The sequence below is a fragment of the Montipora foliosa genome, unplaced genomic scaffold (assembly GCF_036669935.1).
Source record: "Montipora foliosa isolate CH-2021 unplaced genomic scaffold, ASM3666993v2 scaffold_320, whole genome shotgun sequence".
NCBI lineage: Eukaryota > Metazoa > Cnidaria > Anthozoa > Scleractinia > Acroporidae > Montipora > Montipora foliosa.
The window spans coordinates 42,064-49,146 of NW_027179620.1; the positions used below are offsets into that span (position 1 = coordinate 42,064).

General features: G+C 39.9%; 1 pseudogene; it reads left to right on the forward strand.

The window, feature by feature from the left end:
- Window positions 1-4,388: 4,388 nt before the first annotated feature.
- LOC137987239 (integrase/recombinase xerD homolog) lies at window positions 4,389-5,293 on the forward strand (annotated as a pseudogene).
- The last annotated feature ends 1,790 nt before the right edge of the window (window positions 5,294-7,083 follow it).

Below are 7,083 nucleotides of genomic sequence, written 5' to 3' on the forward strand. Positions count from 1 at the left end.
GGTGAGTTTACATCCAACGGGCGACCCTGCAGAATGAGCTTTTGGGCCCACTTTAGTATCTCCAGAGGATTGCCAAGATTGCTGTGTCCCGTGACTGGAAAGAGATCATCACTACTGTCTTCCTGTGTGCCCTCTATTGGTTGTGGGGTAGATACAAGTCTACTGTGTGTGTGATTGCTGTCTGCCTGTGGACCTTGTTGTTCTTGATGGGTGGATACAGGTGTACTCTGTGTGTGGTTGCCTCCTGCCTGTGGGCCTTGTGGGATGGTCATGGGTCTACTCTGTGTGTTTCTGCTGCCTGCCTGTGGGTGTTGTGGTTGTTGTGAGGTGGATATGGGTCCACTACTCTCTGTGTGGTTGCTGGCGCGACCTTCAGTCACGCTAATGTCATTTAAACCTTGATTGTCTAGAAGAAAGCCAAAGCCATGTTTCAGTCTGACGTAAATTGCCCCTTGACCAGCCAATGATTTTACTTGTTTGGAGGAGTATTCGTGACAGTTTACTGGTTGTGTAAGTCTTCTCCTGTTTGCCTTTAGAAAAACTAGGTCCTTACTTGCCACGGCTGGATACTTCATCTGTATAGCATCAGACAATGCCTTTCTAATAGCCTGTTCATCATCTTCTGAGCTAAGAGTTATAAAGCCTCTTAATACAGTACTTTCATCCCTCAGCATCCACTTATCAGAGTGAACACTATTGGAGTAAGCCTCTTCGTCATCTTCATCATCCAACGTCACCAACACAAATTCAAATACCTTCTTTGTTTCAACTTTCGCTCTCTTCGACTTAACGGGAGCAGAGTTAGTGGACGAAGAGGCTCGAAGACGTTCTCGAGTGTTCAAACGTGAGTACAATCCTCTGGCGGTAGACTGGCGCATAATTGCCCGAGCTCTAATGACAGCTTGTCCCACCGATGTCATGGCTGTATTGGTGCTTGTCGAAGCCTCGTCAAAAGAAGTACAAGCAACAACATTTCTACCTCTTTTTGTAGCACGTTCCTGTACTACTTGGATTGCCTGGTTCAAGCAGTTTGATGATATACGTAAATTTTCCTCCATTCTACGTTCGATGACTTAAAAACGCGGGAAGCTATCCAGAAGTCGTTCGGTACGTTATGTATAAGCACTGATGTTAACACTGACCAGAAATAGTGAGGGCTCAAGAAAGTTGAATTGAATGAAAAGTTGAATTGAATGAATAGTTGAATGTTGAATGAAGAATCGAATGTTGATTGAATAGTTGAATGTTGAATTAAGAATTGAATGTTAAATGAATAGTTGAATGTTGAATGAATAGTTGAATGTTAAATAACGTGTTGAATGTTAAAAAGCGAGTTGGATGTGGAATACAAGTTGAATATTAGACAAATAGTTGAATATATAATATAAAACTGAATATAAAATTAGACGAATTGAATATTGCTACATTATTGGAATATGTACTTTCTATAGGAGTTGATTACGGAACGTCAGTGCTCACACTTTGTTTTCTATCTCACCTTCGTGTGCATTATTGTTACGTAATACTTGTCAAGTATGCATGATTGCTGTCAGTAGCCTTATGCTTATTTCACTTCTCGCGTCACCAATATAGCTTTACTGTATTCTGCTTTCCCGCCCACCCGCCCCTCCATTTCTTTTGTGTTAATTAGCAAGTTTTGCTCTTTGGTTGTTATTTGTCATTACTTAACTATTCATTTTTTCGTACCATCTTGACACCCGCAGGCCGTCCAAGCTCTTATGCACATGGGGACTGCTTCAGGCGTGGAAGGCCAGGTCACTGGGCCAAAGATTGCAGGGCCTCCAGCTTCTACCCCCGCCCTTTCGGCCAGTACAAGCCAACCGCCTTTGCCCCAGCCTCCACCACCACAAACGCTTCAGGAACCGGACTTAAGGGAATCGGACATTCATGAGGAATTCCACAAGTTTACGGATGTACTTCAGGTACTGAATCGTTTTGAAATCGACGAAGATCTAGGACGGAATAACAATGTTAAGGGCAATTTAAAGAAAAATTTAGAATTTTGGGTATTTTTAGGTGCTTCATCCTTCTTATTAAACGTAATTAAATTTGGTTATCGTTTGCCTTTCTGGGATGTGCCGCCTGGATATTATTCAAAGAACAACGCTTCTGCCCTGAAAAATATTGACTTCGTAGAGAATTCTATCACTGAGCTACTGGAGTCCGAACGCATAAAGCAATTGTCTTACAAACCCCATGTCGTCAATCCATTGTCGGTTTCCGTTCAACCTAAGGGAAAGAAAAGGTTAATTCTTGATTTAAGATATGTTAATCATCTCATTAAGAAACTGAGGATTAAGTACGATGATTGGAAAATTGCTTCTCTTATGTTTCGCAAGAATGGTTATATGTTTTCTTTTGATCTTAAGAGTGGCTATCATCACGTCGAGATCTTCCATCCACATCAAACATTCTTAGGTTTTTCATGGGAGTTTCAAGGGGAGACGCGGTTTTACGTTTTCACAGTTCTTCCTTTTGGCCTTTCTGTAGCTCCTTATATCTTTACAAAGATACTCCGCACTTTGGTTGGATGGTGGAGGGCTAACGGTATTTACATCGCGGTATTTTTAGATGATGGTTGGTTCATAGCTGACGACTATAATTCAGCAAATATTATAGCTAGTAGGGTTCGTTCTGACATACGTTTAGCCGGATTTATAACAAATAGCGAAAAGTCAATTTGGGAACCAACGCAAATTATTACTTGGCTAGGATTGGTCTGGAACTCCACTCTTGGTACTATTAGTATGACACCTAGGAAGGTCCAAGCTATCGTTGATTGTGTGGCTTTTATTGAAGCTCAAAAATGCACAATTTCGGTTAGACAATTGTCATCATTTGTCGGGAAAGTTATGTCTACATGTCCGGTTACTGGAAATTTACCCAGAATTACCACCAGACACTGTCAGAGATGACAATTGCTATTGCTGAGCATTGGGATACACGTATGATTTTAGACGAGTATTGTAAGGATGAAATCGTTTTCTGGAAGAACAATATCCATCTACTCAATTTTAAAAATTGCTTTGTTTTCCGCAAACCTGAGAAAGTAACTTTTTCAGATGCTAGTAATATTGCCTGCGGAGCTGTTTCTTATATCAATGACGGCGAGTTTGTTTGCCACAAAATGTGGACGCAGGACGAAAGGAGTAGAAGTTCTACGTGGCGAGAATTAAGTGCAATTGAATTCTCACTTCTGTCTTGCCTTCCTATTTTAAGTTCATCACATATTACGTGGTATACCGATAACCAGGCCACTGCCAAAATCGTTGAGGTCGGTAGCATGAAACTCGAGTTACACACGATTGCCTTAAAAATATTCAAGATATGTTACGAACACAGCATTCATTTCGATATTGAATGGGTTCCTAGAGATCGCAATGCCAGGACAGATTTTATTAGCAAACTGGTGGATTTTGACGATTGGCAGGTCACTGAGGACGTCTTCAAAGACTTGGATAGTCTTTGGGGTCTACACACGGTGGATTGTTTTGCCACGTATTACAACAGAAAAATCACCAGATATTTTTCTAGATTTTGGAACCCGCAAACGTCGGGCATTGACGCATTTATGCAGTCGTGGGAAGTTGAGAACTGCTGGTTAGTTCCGCCAGTTTATCTTATTCCCAGAACGCTTGCCTATATGTATAGTCAGGGAGCCAAGGGCACCCTTATTGTTCCACTGTGGAAGTCAGCCGTGTTTTGGCCCCTGTCAACCAATATTTATTGCAGTTTCATCCAGGATTTAAGAGTTTTGTCTATGCCTCAAGCTTTGACGCACGGGCGGAATCACAATTCTATTCTGGGCTCACCAACTACTCCGGGATATGTAGTGGCTTTAAGATTGAATTTCGTTCCTTCGGGGTAAGAATCTGAAAGGTTGGCCTTTCGGCCACCATCTAGCGAGTGGAATTTGTGCTGACTACGAATAGCACCTTGGCAGTGTTGCGTTATTTATTTCACTTTGATCATTTTATATGAGGTAGATGTGCTGACAACGAATAGCACCTTAGCAGTGTTGAGGTATTTATTTCTTTTCGGCTATGTGTCAATGTGCAGAAGTTGTGTCGTCAACGAATAGCACTCCAATAGTGCTGTGTTATTTATTGCCCCTTTTGATCTTCATTTAATGAATGTAGTGGTGTTGAGAACTAATAGCACCCGGGTTGTAGTACTTATTTCCTTTTAGCCATGAATCAGTGAGTAAGATTGTTCCACCTCTAAACCCCTCTGTTATGTGTTTTTCCTTTTGTTTTCCTCAACAGGCCATCTCTGCTCAGTCTTGTTGGGCAAGTCTCTATGGATCTTTAGCTCCCTTCAAGCTGCGCCTCATTACTGATCAGTTTAAGGCCAGACAACCTTCGACAATGACTAGATATTTACTTGAGTGTCGAAAATTTATGCGTTGGTGCAATGATGTTAAGGCTCAATTCGTTTTGCCACAAGAGCCTGTTGTTGTAGCGGCCTATTTCTCTCAACTTCACAGGAAGACTGGTTCTCCCAGCACTGTTAGTATGGCTTATGCTGCATTAGTTTGGCTACACGATGTAGTAGATGTAACTTGTAGTAATAATCCTTTGAAAACCGGAGTGTGTAGAAATGTTGTTGAAGCCGCGAAACGTAATGGCACACAACGGAAGAATAGGAAGCTCCCTGACTCTCTCTATTGATATGGTCAAGAGAATAGTTGCTAAACATGGCAAGGTAGACGCTAATCTACAAGATCTGCGCATTTCACTCATAGTTCTCTTAGGTTTTGCAGGTTTCTTCAGATTCAATGAGTTAGCAAATATCAAAGCTTCGCATATAACTTTCGCAGATGACCATATGTCCATTGTTATACCAAGTAGTAAAACTGATGTCTACAGGGAAGATAATAAAGCTATTATTGCTAGAACGGACAATGCCACTTGTCCAGTTAATATGGTCCTTAGGTATATGTCTGCTGCAAGAATGGACCATAATGCAGACGGTCTCCTAATCAGGCAGTTAGTATTTCAGAAAAATTATAATACTTATGTTTTAGGGAACAAAGGAATCTCGAGATATCTTTTTGGAAGCTCTCAAGGCTCTAGGTTACAACTCCAAACTTTTTGGGTTACACAGTCTTAGGTCTGGTGGGGCAACCGCTGCCGTAAATTCACCTAGCGGCCCTGTATCAGACAGGTTATTAAAATTACACGGGCGATGGAAATCCGATTACGCCAAAGACTTGTATATTCAAGAAGATATATCTGCACGGCTTTCAGTTTCATCTACCCTAGGTATTTAATTGCTATCATTAAGTTTCCACGCGTGATGGGACACGCGAACGTTTTTGCTATCTTTTAGTTACAGCCAAGTTTTGTATGATTATAATCAGTGCTTTCACTATAATTTAACCGTATCATATGTATTGTGCAAGTGTACTAGCTTAATGAGGATATAGCTTCGCGTATCGTATTTCTGTGGACTAAAAGCAATGTGGCCGATTATACACATAGTGCTCGAATACAGTAATAAAGCTCATATTGGCTCTCCGTGAGTTACCAACCCATTTGACTGTGGTTGTTGTGTTTTGAAAGTTCCTATAACGGTTTAGAAAATAATTTTCATGTGTGCGAACGCAGTGAGTTAAAATGAAACAAGTTTTTCTGCTCCGTCAAAATGGTTTGCAGTCCTCCAGAGGTTTATTGGAAAGTGAAGATATTGTTTGCAAATAATTATGTCTTTCTGTATTCAAATTTGCCAACAACAAGAAAATAACCCTTTGTTTTTAAACAATCAATCAACCTCTGTTTTGACGTTAATGACTTGATTACGTGATGATGAACATCATTATTTGTTGTGAGTAAATGCGTGTCCCTCGTTAAAGTGCCTCAATAAATACTTCCAAGTAAAGGTCGCATTTCTTGAAGCCTTAATTTCTGCCGCTTTTTTTGTCGAGTCGAGACTTGTGCACGAGCTTTTTGATCTGTTAGTTCAATCCATTTTGACATTTTTAATGTCATGAATGTAATACTACTTTTTTTCAAGCTACTTTTATTTTGTAAACGATTTTGAGGCTGATTCGTCGGAATAAAAATGCCTCTTAATTCTTAATCAATAGAGTTGATTTTCCTATAGGCCTACTTGCTTGCTACCACCATCAACACTGTTATGCATGTTGAACCCAAGGGAAGTTCTAGGATTTTGGCAAGGGGGTGCACATGTTAGACGGAAATGCACAGGAAGCCCAATCTTTATGTGTTGGACAATGTATAATACATGCTTTTAAGAGGGTTAGGGTTGTAAATCTAACTTAATGCAGTTTTTGTGCTTTTAATATCCTCTAGTAGCTTCATTCGCTTTGCCGTTTTTTAGCTAAGTTTACATTACCAGGGTTATTTAGGTTTTTTATTTCTGTAGGAAACAGACAAGATTTTAAAAGACATGTTTCGGCATGCTTATGACATCATCAGTTCAATGAGTTCCCAAGTGTGAACAGTTATAAAGTCTACGGGTAGATGAAAAAATTATTACAACATGACGTAATACAAAAGCGGGTACTATTTACAGCGTGACACCAAACATCAAGGTATAAACTAAAACGTGAGAAAAGTGTTTTAATGCTGCAATTGTTTGTTAAGTTCCGGTTTGATCTTATTTATATAAAAAGCTTCTTTGAGTTAAAAATCAATTGAGTTGCTGGCAGAATCCAGAATATTAAAGCGCGAAGGGGAGTATTTGTTCTTACGTAAAGGAGATGTGTTGAAATGCTTAAAAATATGCGAGTTTTTATCGCTTTCCGTGTTTTCCTTTATCCCGGTAGAAAAGTGGCGACTAGTTTCGCCAATATAACGGGAATTACAACCCGCACAAGAAAATTGGTAAACTACCATGGATTTTAGAGCAACAGGAGTACGATCTTTGACACTAAACATGTGTTTAATTCTGAATGAAGTGAAAACTAATTTGATAGTTAGGTCAGATTTGTAAAAGCGCTTAGTAAGTTGTCGGAGTTTAAGTTTCGCTATTTTGGAATAATGGCCGACAAAAAGGAGTTTAAAATAACGTGTATTATTGTCATCATTAGTGTTCCGG